This window comes from Lissotriton vulgaris, chromosome 12, assembly GCF_964263255.1.
Source record: "Lissotriton vulgaris chromosome 12, aLisVul1.2, whole genome shotgun sequence".
Taxonomy (NCBI): domain Eukaryota; kingdom Metazoa; phylum Chordata; class Amphibia; order Caudata; family Salamandridae; genus Lissotriton; species Lissotriton vulgaris.
In genome coordinates, this window is record NC_141700.1 from 240,574,714 (window position 1) to 240,586,899 (window position 12,186).

Sequence of the window (12,186 nt, forward strand, 5' to 3'; positions counted from 1 at the left end):
GCTGCTGAGCGTGATGATGATGTCGACGAGGAGGCAATGGAAATGGAAACACAACAATCATTAGATTTGGAGTTAACTAGTACACCAACACCTACCGCTTCCATATTTCTTCCTCGCAAGAAGGGACCCACCTCAACCTCAATTCGAGGTGGTGAAAGTGCAAAACGTACTGAAGTTCGGCAATCCACATCCTCCACTTCATCTGGCATTAGCAGCAGGACCACCACCACCAGTATCGCCGCCTCCTCCGGCCCCCAAAGACATTTCAAGTCTCCAGTTTGGGACTTCTTTAGTGTTTGCCCAAAAATGGAAAACGTAGCCATTTGTAGCATTTGTAAGCTTCGAGTTAGTCGTGGTAAGTTTGGTTCTAACTATGGTACCGGAGGCCAGAGAGGTCATCATAGGAGAGCGCACCCTGTCCAATGGTTTCCGCACCTAGAGGCGGTCAAGGAAGCCGGAATTGCACGTAATGAAAACGTTGATTTTTCATCTGATGATGACGAGGAGGAAGAAGACGATTCAAACACTTCACTTACACCCAGTACTCCTGTCAGCAGCACACCCCATGTGAGGCACACTAAGAGTGTGGGAGAGAGTGAGACATCAATGCGGAAAAGTTCATCAGCGAGCGTAACTGGGTCGAAGATATCATCATCATCCCGTAAATCCTTGGTCCAGGGCAACATTAAAAAGATGTTTACAGAAGCGCAATATGAACGCAACCACCCACTGACGCGTCTGTATAACACTAAGCTGGCTAAAATGCTAGCTCTGGACCTTCTCCCTTTTTCTTTTGTAGAAGGGGTTGGTTTTCTAGAATTAGTGGCAGCGCTCTGCCCTAAATGGAAGGTTCCTAGCCGGTTCTATTTTGCCCGAGTTGCGGTTCCAGCACTACATGAAGATGTTCTGAAGGTGATTGGGGCAGCTTTGCAGAAGAGTGCTGTTCACACTATACATATGACAACAGACATGTGGACCAGTGGCGCAGGCGCTGATTACATGTGCATCACTGCACACTGGGTCTCTTTTTCAGGGGCTAAAGCAAAGCTAAACACAGGTGTTGACACGGACATTGTTTTTAAAGCTGCTCGGAAACATGCAACACTAGCCATGTTTGGTTTGGAGAAACGTCACACAGCAGAAAACATTTTGGATGTCTTTAACACAAAGGTCCTTAACTGGCTGTCCCCACTAAAACGCCAGGTTGGTTATGTTTCCACGGACAATGGCGCCAATATAGTTAAGGCCATGAGGGACGGTAACTATTTCAGAGTGCCGTGTTTGGCGCACTGTATAAACCTGGTTGTCCAAAAATTCTTGGGTAATAAAGGCAGTGCAGCGTACAGAGTATTGGACACCTGCCGAAAAATGTGCACCCATTTCAGCCATTCTTTTAAGGCCCGGAAGCAGCTGAGGAGCCTGCTATATCAACGTAAAATGCCAGTGAAAGCACTCATCCAGGAGGTGGTAACACGTTGGAACTCAACCTTCTACATGCTTGAGCGTCTGTATGAGCAGTATACGGTACTCGATCAATATTTCCTTACAGAGGGTACAGAGGACCTGAGGATGGGTGCGGCGCAATGGAACATAGTTCAAAGCCTGACACGCATGCTTCGTCCTTTTGAGTTCTTCACGCGTGCAGTCAGCAAGGAGGACTGTAATTTGGGAAAAGCTATCCCATTGTTGTACATGCTGGAGGACCAACTGAAGGAGGTGTGTTCTGTGTTTGAAAAAGATGTAAAAAACCAAGACTCTTTTCTTCTGGCTGAGAAATTATTAGAGCTCCTACAAGGTGATGAACGTCTTAAAAAGATCCACTCAGAAGAGCATTCTGGATCCACGCTACAAAAAGGCGCTGGCAGGCCAAGCATTCTTTCCTTTTGATGATGAACATGTTCCAAAGTACAAACATTGGCTAGCCTTGTCAGCCAAGAGGTTTGAAAGAGAACGGCTGGAAATTGAAGGAAATGGCAGTACATCAGCAAGCCATCCCCAGTCAAAACAATCCACTTCTACACCTGTGGCTGTGGCACAAGTGACCTCTCAGCCGTTAAAGACACCGGCAACCGGATCATCTGCACCAGACACAACAGAAACATTGGAGGCTGAAGAGGATTGGCTAGCTCTGCGTGGGTTTGGTTCTCAAAAGGTCAGAGGCACAGCAAGAGCTAAGCAAAGTGGAGGAACCTTGGATGAGGACCATGAGTCGATGGTGAAGGACTATCTGAATGACTCAACAGAGGTCTATGTTAATTCTGACCCATTTGCGTATTGGCATTGGGAAATAAGAATTGTGGCCACAGCTCACCAACCTGGCTTTAAACTACTTGTCTTGCCCACTCGCAAGCGTGTCTTCTGAACGGGTTTTCAGTGCTGCTGGTGGCATTGTAACTCCCAAACGGAGCCGCCTCTCGCCCAAAAATGTGGAGAGGTTAACAATGATCAAGATGAATCAGCACCTCATACCACCAGATTTCAGAGTACGAGAAAGCGCGCCGGATGAAGACAAGGTGGCCAGCAACATAGATGAGGGAATTTCTACTCTGTCAGGTGACACTGAGCTCACCCTGCCTGAATTCGCAGAGTATGATGACGAAGCCTTATTCTCATTCCTGGACCGTGATACCGAGCCCTGAAAATGAGACAACGAATCAATAACTTTCTTTTTCGTCCTTATTCACTTTTATTCCTGTGTGTCTGTCTTTCTTTGTTGTGCACAGTTAATATATTTCAAACTTTAATCAGATAATCACAAAAACAAGCCCATCAGCAGAACTGTCTTCACTGGTTTGCTAATTGATTTGAAGTTGCCGCAGTCTGCATTCCTCAGGTTCACAAGTTCAGAAGAACATGCTCCTCTATCCTCCTCCTCCAGACTCCTATTTCCATCAAACCAGAGGGCTGGTTTACGCCCAATGAAGAAAGACTCAGCACTTGTGGGGGTGTTGTTCTACCTCTTTGCAGGTGAGTTGACGGCTCTGGGACGATTGTTGGGAAGCTCTAATACCGGATAAAAGTGGTTTGGACCAAATCCGAGGTGCACATTTTTTAGTGTTTTTGCTGACTTGCTTGCCTTAGAGGTGCTCTTAGGGGGTGTTCCGTCTGTTTGTGGGTGAGTTTCGGGGTCTGGGAGCACTGCTGGGACACTCTAATCTTGATTGCATTTGCTTTTCAGGAAATCCGTGGTGGCAACCCCGACTTATGGCCTAGCTACGCAGCGCGTTTGGACCGAAGGCTGAGAAATATTGCAAGTATGAGATTTTGCTTTTGGCCTGTTTGGGGGTGTTATGCTTCTTGGCGTGTGGGTTGGCGGGTCTTGGGGCATTCCTGGGAAGGTCTAATACCGGGTAGAAGTGGTTGGGACAAAATCCAGGCCGATTTTTTTTTGGCTATTTCTGACATTTTGCTCAATGTAGCGTTTTCGGGCGCCTGTTTGGGGGGCTTCCTGGTGTTGGTGGGTGGGTTTCGGGGTCTGGGCGCACTGCTGGCTATATATACTTTACTTTGCAAGAGGTTTGAAGCAAATCCATGGTGGCAGAGGGGAGTTAGGGCCTAGCTGCAGAGCGCGCGCGGAGTGATTTGGGAAATTTGGGAAAAACTGACAAAGTCCCCATTTTTGTACTTTTGCTCTTTGGCTGTTTGGGGGTCTTCTACTCGTTTTCTCCTGGGTTGACGGCTCTGGGGCCATTGCTGGGAAGCTCTAATACCGGATAAAAGTGGTTTGGACCAAATCCCAGGCGGAATTTTTTTTGTGTTTTTGATGACTTGCTTGCCTTTGAGGTGCTTTTAGGGATGGGTTCCGTCTGTTTGTGGGTGAGTTTCGTGGTCTGGGAGCACTGCTGGGACACTCTAATCTTGATTGCATTTGCTTTTCAGGAAATCCGTGGTGGCAACCCAGACTTATGGCCTAGCTACGCAGCGCGTTTGGACCGAAGGCCGAGAAATATTGCAAGTATGAGATTTTGCTTTTGGCCTGTTTGGGGGTGTTATGCTTCTTGGCGGGTGGGTTGGCGGGTCTTGGGGCATTCCTGGGAAGGTCTAATACCGGGTAGAAGTGGTTGGGACAAAATCCAGGCCGATTTTTTTTTGGCTATTTCTGACATTTTGCTCAATGTAGCGTTTTCGGGGGCCTGTTTGGGGGGCTTCCTGGTGTTTGTGGGTGGGTTTCGGGGTCTGGGAGCACTGCTGGGACACTCTAATCTTGATTGCATCTGCTTTTCAGGAAATCCGTGGTGGCAACCCCGACTTATGGCCTAGCTACGCAGCGCGTGTGGACCGAAGGCCGAGAAATATTGCAAGTATGAGATTTTGCTTTTGGCCTGTTTGGGGGTGTTATGCTTCTTGGCGGGTGGGTTGGCGGGTCTTGGGGCATTCCTGGGAAGGTCTAATACCGGGTAGAAGTGGTTGGGACAAAATCCTCGCGGAAAAGCCTTTTGGCACTTTTTGTAACTTAGGGTTCGTTAGGGTTAGCCCTAGCAGCAGGATTGCATGTGTTTCGGGGTGTTCTAGATTTTTGCAACTGAGTTCTGGGGTCTTAGAGCACTCGTGAGAATGTGTAATTTTGGTTGCAAGTCATTTGAAGAAAATCCATGGTGGGAAAGGGGGGATTTGGCATAGTTAAAGAAAGCCTTTGCCACTATTCTTAACTTAGGGTTCGTTAGGGTTAGCAGTATTTCTATTGCATGTGTTTGGGTGGGGGGGTTTTCGAGTCTTGGAGCGATGCTGGCTATGGATACTTTTGCTTGGTTGCTTGCAAGTGGTTTGAATGCAATCCACGGTGGGTAAGGGGGTACTTGGGCCTACTTTTACTTTCAAAGTACGTTTTGTCACCAGTTTTCTGCTAGGCCTCGTTTTTTGAGATTTGATTGGGGGTCTTCTACATTTTTGCGACTGGCTTTAGTAAGGGTCTGGGACCGTGGGAGCACTGCTGGGAAGATCTAATTTTGTTCTAAAACACAGTTTACAGTACACCTAGCTTGAGGGGAAAGATCCGCTACATTAATTTGCCCCTACTTATTTATCCTTCAAAAGGTGACTCAGACAGAGTACGCACTTTCAAAAATATTTTACTGTCTACTAGGAAAATCAAAGTGTGACTTTTTGCACTCCACAGCCTACATACCTTATATTTATTTATCAGTGGTGTTGTAATATTATATCACTTCCTGTTTTTCGTTGAATAATTACAGGCCGGGTTTCAGTCTCTGCAATGGGGAAAAAAGGATGGAGTCAGGCTTCACATTAGCGAGCCACAATTCAGCATCAGGCAGGCAGTGGACAGGGTGTCTTCTGGTCACCAACATTGATGGACGAAGCGTCAGCTGCAATGGAGGAGTGCCGCTAATGAGAGGAATTTTTTTCTGAATGCAACTTACTTACCAAATTCAACAGGACAACTACAACAACATACAGATACAGTATCCTTAGTGTTTTTCTCTGACTGTGACTGCATTTCTTGGATCTCTCTCTGCTTCTAAATTGATCCCTTCCTTAACACATCACTTAGTCCACTCCACTATCACATCTGCACCACACATAGTCATTTGTAAGTGCTCCTACGTAATTCGCAAGTCGCAGCACGCCCCAGCCCGTAGAGGACTGCGATGGCCCCAATGATGAAGCATGTCACCAAGGGGCAACCCTGGTGAGTGAGGGGACACCTAGAAAAAGAGCAATTTCTCCTTTTCTATCTACTATACCTTCCAGACCAACCCCATTGAGTGTTGTGAATGGATTTATAGTGACCAGCAAGGCTCTCAGGTATCTGGCTACAGAGACCTTATGTTGAATATAGTTATCAATATTTCCACACACGCCCTGTACTGTCGCATTCTTTCTTCCACAGTTGTCGAAAGTACTACTTACTTTTCACTGACATGCATGCAGTAGTGCATGCACTTTCAAAGATTGATGGATAGGTTTGTACCCAAAGAATTGTTTATGTTCAATTGTTTGTCTATGCTGTGCTTTTTTTACAGGGTGTCTTCTGGTGACCAACATCGATGGACGAAGCGTCGGCTGCAATGGAGGAGTGCCGCTAATAAGAGGATTTTTTTTCTGCAGGCAACTTACTTACCACTTCCAACAGGACAACTACAACAACATAGATACAGTATCCCTTGCCTTTTTCTCTGACTGCATTTCTTGGATCTCTCTCTGCTTCTAAATTGATCCCTTAACACATCACTTAGTCCACTCCACTATCACATCTGCACCACACATAGTCATTTGTAAGTGCTCCTACGTAATTCGCAAGTCGCAGCACGCCCCAGCCCGTAGAGGACTGGGATGGCCCCAATGATGAAGCATGTCACCAAGGGGCAACCCTGGTGAGTGAGGGGACACCTAGAAAAAGAGCAATTTCTCCTTTTCTATCTACTATACCTTCCAGACCAACACCATTGAGTGTTGTTGTGAATGGATTTATAGTGACCAGCAAGGCTCTCAGGTATCTGGCTACAGAGACCTTATGTTGAATATAGTTATCAATAATTCCACACACGCCCTGTACTGTCGCATTCTTTCTTCCACAGTTGTCGAAAGTACTACTTAGTTTTCACTGACATGCATCCAGTAGTGCATGCACTTTCAAAGATTGATGGATAGGTTTGTACCCAAAGATTTGTTTATGTTCACAATTGTTTGTCCATGCTGTGCTATTTTTTCTTGTCTCCCAAAACCTTTCCCAAAAACCCCCGTACCCATCCATTTTTCAAACCCTAACCCTCTTCCCCCGGGCTGTGTGGTTTTCATTGATGTGTGACTAAATTACAGCAATAAATCCACACACTTGCTGGGGAGGATAAGGTGATAGCAACAGGCTGGTGAAGAAATCCGAGGATATATTCTTACTCTGATTGACAAAGACCCATGGCTATTGTCAAAGAACTTCAACCGAATTAGTTATACTTTAACATTTGTTAGGCTACAATGTGGCACTGTTCTAGTGTACTTCTGTCACCTGCTATATTCTCTATTGTACCGTTGTATTGCTCAGGAGGAAAAACCAGATTTCATTTTCTTTTTTTTCATAGGAATGCAACTGCCACTGTGTCAAACCACTAGTACCACCGCTATGAGGAAATTTTATCCGCCCAGGATTGCCAACCTTATTCGCTGTTTCCCGTGGAGCCAGCCCTGGGCCTAGCCCTACTTGCAAACAGAAATTACAGGTAAGATAGGCGTTTGGTTGGAGGTAGTATAATGGAGTATTAGGAGAGACGAGAGATTGGATTGACGGTAGTACTACTAAAGTCCTAGGACTATTCAGGAAAACAAACTTACTGTTAAACCCCCACCCACCAGACTCAAAAGCAGTAAAAAACAGGTATGGTCAGATAAAGTTTCAAAAAGTATATTTTTATAGCCCTAACAAAAGAATCTCCCGCAAGACCCTCCCTAACCCCAACGATTGTCCTTCAAAAGTCCCCAAAAATCCCAACTCCCAATTCCCACCCCCCAAAAGTCTCTAAAAAAGGGGCAAGGGACACTATGGCAGGGTGCTGTTGGAATTAGCAGCCAGGGCATCATGCTCCTTGCGGAGGGTGGCAAGTTCGAAGCAGAGGCCCTCCACCACGTTCTTATAGTTATGGACCTCCTGCTCCAGGTAGGACAGTCTGAGGGATAAGCGGCGCCGGTGTGCCTTGCAAATCCTGTGAGGGGCAGCTGCTTTCTTTGCTGCTGGGCGGTGGCGTTTGGCTTTGGTAGCCCGGCTCCGTACCGCTGGAGCACTGCGCTGGCTGGCAGCCCGCACGGAGGAGGATGCAGCTGTCCCAGTGGACGTTGTTGTTGTACCAGACTGCGTCTCCTCCTCCTCCAGGGCCACCAGCCGCCGATATTCAGCGACAGTGGCATCCAGCCTCCGTTGCCGGGCCATTCGAGCCAGCTCCTTCCTCCTTGATGGTGTCTTGGATTTGGAAGGAGCAACTACATGAAAAAAGAAAGACATAGTCTGTAACCAATGCTCCTTAAGATTAACACAAAATGATTGAGCAGAAAGTTGTCACAGTACAAGTAGCAAATTGAAAGCACAGTACATAACTATTGAGGACAGTATCTATGTAACCTCCGACTTCTTCATCCTTGCTCTAACATTAGTGGGAGTTTCAGGAACAAATTCTACGAGCACTATGGACTTCCATTACAGTCGACTATGACAGTACACCACTCTTATTATTCTTCTTCTCTCTTGTTTAGGAAAATTGGTACGTTATCTTATGCAAGCTGGCATAATGCCAGCGCAGTGAACTTGCACCCGAGAAAAACAGACGCACACCAAGGTGAGTGAGACAGACTTGCGTTACTGTACCGGTCCAGTACATGCAGGTGGTGAAGCTCTTACTTTTCTATTACGGGTGGCACTGAGAATACTCTGTTAAAAGGGCTACTGCTTAATTAATTTAGCTTTCACCCTACAGTGCAAATGAGTATTAGAAAAGGAAAATGAAGAAGCTAAATTATCTGATTATCTATCACTTCACATGGCATGTATTTGATGACATATGGGATGACTTTAGGTGCTTTGCTTATTATTGAGTGAACAGTGATACCCCCACACATGAATGACGTACTACTACTAAACTAAAGGTATTAAGAGAGGTAGGGAGTGTCCACCGTAATAACCGGATATATGCTGTGCTTGCAGTTGCAATACAAACTACTGCTACTATTCATGGTAGTATTTGGACAACGTTACAACTTCTTTTCCTTGCCTTTCCTACACTGGAACGGACGTGCGGGTGCGGTGTTACATGCTCCTCAAAGTAACACTTAGTTTATCCAGTGACCGTCTACTCACTCTAGATACACATATGCTATCTAAGAGTCAGATAGTACCATGAATGATCCAGGCATCCATCCATTCAAAGTATATTGCACACATACAGTTTCTCTCTCACCCACCCAGGCTGTTCTCCTTCCACCCATCCTTGCTTCATCATTCACCCAGCCATGCACCATACCATTTTCTTACCTTCCCAGCCACCTCGGGGACCAAGCAAACACATATCATTCTTCTTTGCCAGTCATCATTACATTTCTCGTGCTTCCACACTTACTTACACCCTTCTTTCGCTTTTCGTTCATCCCATCCATCAAGTTCACCTCAGATCTGATTGGGATTCTTCTCGCCAAAAACTTCACAGCTAAGTCGAAGTACATTTAGAGGAGGCTACTACCTGCTTTTTTTATAATACACCCGTGCAGAAAGCACACTCTGCAGTCTTCAATCTCAATGACTAAGGAATGTATAGCTTACCTCTGCCCGCCACCACCGTGTGAACCCTCACAGGCATGTCCTTGTCCGGCACTTGCACCGCCTCCTCCCCAGAGTTGTCCTCCTCGTCCAATGCCACCACCACCTCCGCGCTGGCCCCGTCTCCAGATGTTCCACCTACAAAGTACATTTAATAATGTTAGAATACACCACTCACTACTATATAATATTTGGTCTAGGAGGAAGAAAGAAATGTGAAAAAAACAGTGTACAATTTAATAATTTATGACTGTGTACTCTAGAGTAAAAATGTCCCTTTTTCCAGGGAAGGCTGTTGTCTTGCTGCACTTTTTGGCACAACTGATGAATGTTTGCTTTTTACTTTTTAACACGCACCACTTTTTCTCCTAACAGACAGAACCTTGACTTCTAAGAACACGAGCAGGATCAAGTTCAAACCAGGTGAGAGCTCGGCTCGACCACAAGAAATGTGTCCAATTAATCGTCAGCACTAAGCACTTTTCCATTTTCAGTTACACGTTCACTTTTATGACAAACTTGAATTTAATAAATGTGTTTACTTTTAATAAAGCTTTTAAACTTAAATAGACTCTGTGGTTTTTGGTCCTCCAGACTAGAGTGGATGAGCTAAAGGTTTTCGAATTTTTGCAAGCATGAGTCCGTGCCTCTGCCATCGGTGACTTTGGGAGCTAAATGACTCTGCCACACTATCTAGTCAGTAAGGAGATTGGGGGTTCAACTACAAAGTCTGTTATCACTGAGGTATGTGGAAAGTCTAACAGTTACAGCACCTATTATAATTGATAAGCTAAGCGATGCATTATTTAGTGTCCATAGTTCTGTTTGTGCAGATTTGTCCCTGCAACAGTAGTAGAATGGATTGTCCTCCTATCCAAACCAAAAGTAAAGTAGTATCTTATTCTTTCTTGGTGGTGGTCATTCACCTTTTTATTGTTGGCAATGGTCAAAGCATAAACATTTAGAATACTTGAAAAGACATTATGGACAATCCCAGAGGACTGCACTCAGTGCATAGAGCTATTGCTGACTAGAATGGGAGTCCAATGGAAATGCCAAATGTGCAATCTTAGTTAGCTACACAGACAGACTAATAAGAATAATCTAGTAATACCACACGGAGTCATAGTCGAGGCAGGATAAGAATTTAGATCCTGTCTACAAGAAGATCAAAGACGATTTAGAAAAAATCGAATGAGGAACGCTAGGAAAAAATAAGTACTCTATATTAAAATTAAAACTTACTGGGGCCAGCAAAGGAGCCCTCGCCTGCCCGGTCCTGGCCTGCATCGTCAACAGCACCCGCCTCCTCCTCCTCCTCCTGTGTCCTCCTCTTGCCCCTGGGGGAAGCTGATGTACAACATGAAAGAAAGAAAAACAGAAAACATGGATGATATTTCTCAACCAAATCAAACATTTCAAAAGAACTAACAAAGTAACAAAATATTTTTGCGAAATAGCAAATAGGGAACGACTCCACGGGATATATTATTGACCAATCTCATGTGGTTGACTACGTCATTACTTTAGTATTGCTTGATTGCGGACCGTCGAATTGGAAACTACCCTATGTAACTCACTAAACAAAGTACTAAAAAGGTTTGCCTAGGATTGGCAGACAGCAGTCCGCAGCACGCAAAGTGACAGCCAAAGTCCATCGTGATTGAAGATCAGCGACAACACTAAAGTTTCCTACTACATTAACCAGTCATTAAAATACTCAAACTATTAATCCACCACCACTATTTCTTCTTATCGCCATGTGTACAAAGGAAGGACTGGACTTGAGTCTGTAGGGGCTGATTTAGAAGGCCCTTGCGGCTCTTTTGCTCCATTGTTGCATGACTTTTGTGACGCAGCGACAGCACAAAAGAGGCGCAATGGTGCGGCGTATATTAACAACGTGACGCATATGGGAGATGCATCACGTTGTAAAGCCCTGCGCCAATAGGGGGCGTTCCGGCGCAAGGGAGGGCGTTCCTGCGCAGGAACGCATCCTAAAAGTGGCTGAGGGAAATCTACAAGATTTCAATCAGTCACTTTGAGGACAATGATGCGTGACTCAAACCCTGCGCCTGCTTGAAGCAGACGTACGGCTTGACGCAGCATTGGGGAGATAGGGCACCCCTGAGCATTGATGGAGCTGCATCATCGTTGCGACGCAACTCCAGCAATGCGCCGCCTTTACGGCACAGATGCGTAACGCTTTGGTGACGTTTTGGGCCCATGGTGCGCCTCATTGTAAATACGGCGCACCATGGGTGATGGTGGCGTGACGCACAATTACTGGCGCATCCCTGCTACTTTGCAAGGATGCGCCGGTAATTAAAAATCTGAACCTTAGTGTGTAGCATTACGCAGTTCTTTCAACTACACTCATACATAATTTCACAGGCCAATGAAATGAACACAAAATCTAAAACAAATAAGCATAGTAGCAACACTACTGAGAAGAAGGAGAGCAGTGTACCTGAAATGCACAGAAGATTTTGAAATATAATTTACCTACAATGTAATGAGCAGCATTATTGCTCTTGGTAAAAAACAAAAATTTGCAATATAATAACACAGCAGGAGAAAACATAGTAGTAAAGACATAGCTACTACTACTCACCAAGCCCGGGGATCTCAAGGCCAAGGAGGTCGAGAAGATCTCGCTCATGGGTCAGGACATCCGTCCAGCGGTGGGTGGCCTGGTTGTAGGTGCGCCAGACCCGAGAGTGGTGGTAAATGGCCTGGCACACCTTCTCCCACCGCTTCCGGCGCTCCCGGGCCCCGTACCCGGCACTGATCTTGCCGCCTCCCATGATGGTCCTGGGGAGGCGGCGCTGAACATAAAAAACGAGTTGGCCCACCTCCTCCGGGGTAAAGATCTCCCGTGGCATCACTAGCTCCCCTCTCAAACGCCCGCACGGGAGCCGGACACGGGG

The 12,186-nt window shown here is 45.9% G+C and overlaps 1 protein-coding gene across 2 annotated transcripts in view; it reads right to left on the bottom strand.

The window, feature by feature from the left end:
* Window positions 1-12,186, bottom strand: part of CPNE2 (copine 2) — a 975,302-nt gene that overhangs the window by 561,264 nt on the left and 401,852 nt on the right. The window lies entirely within an intron of this gene.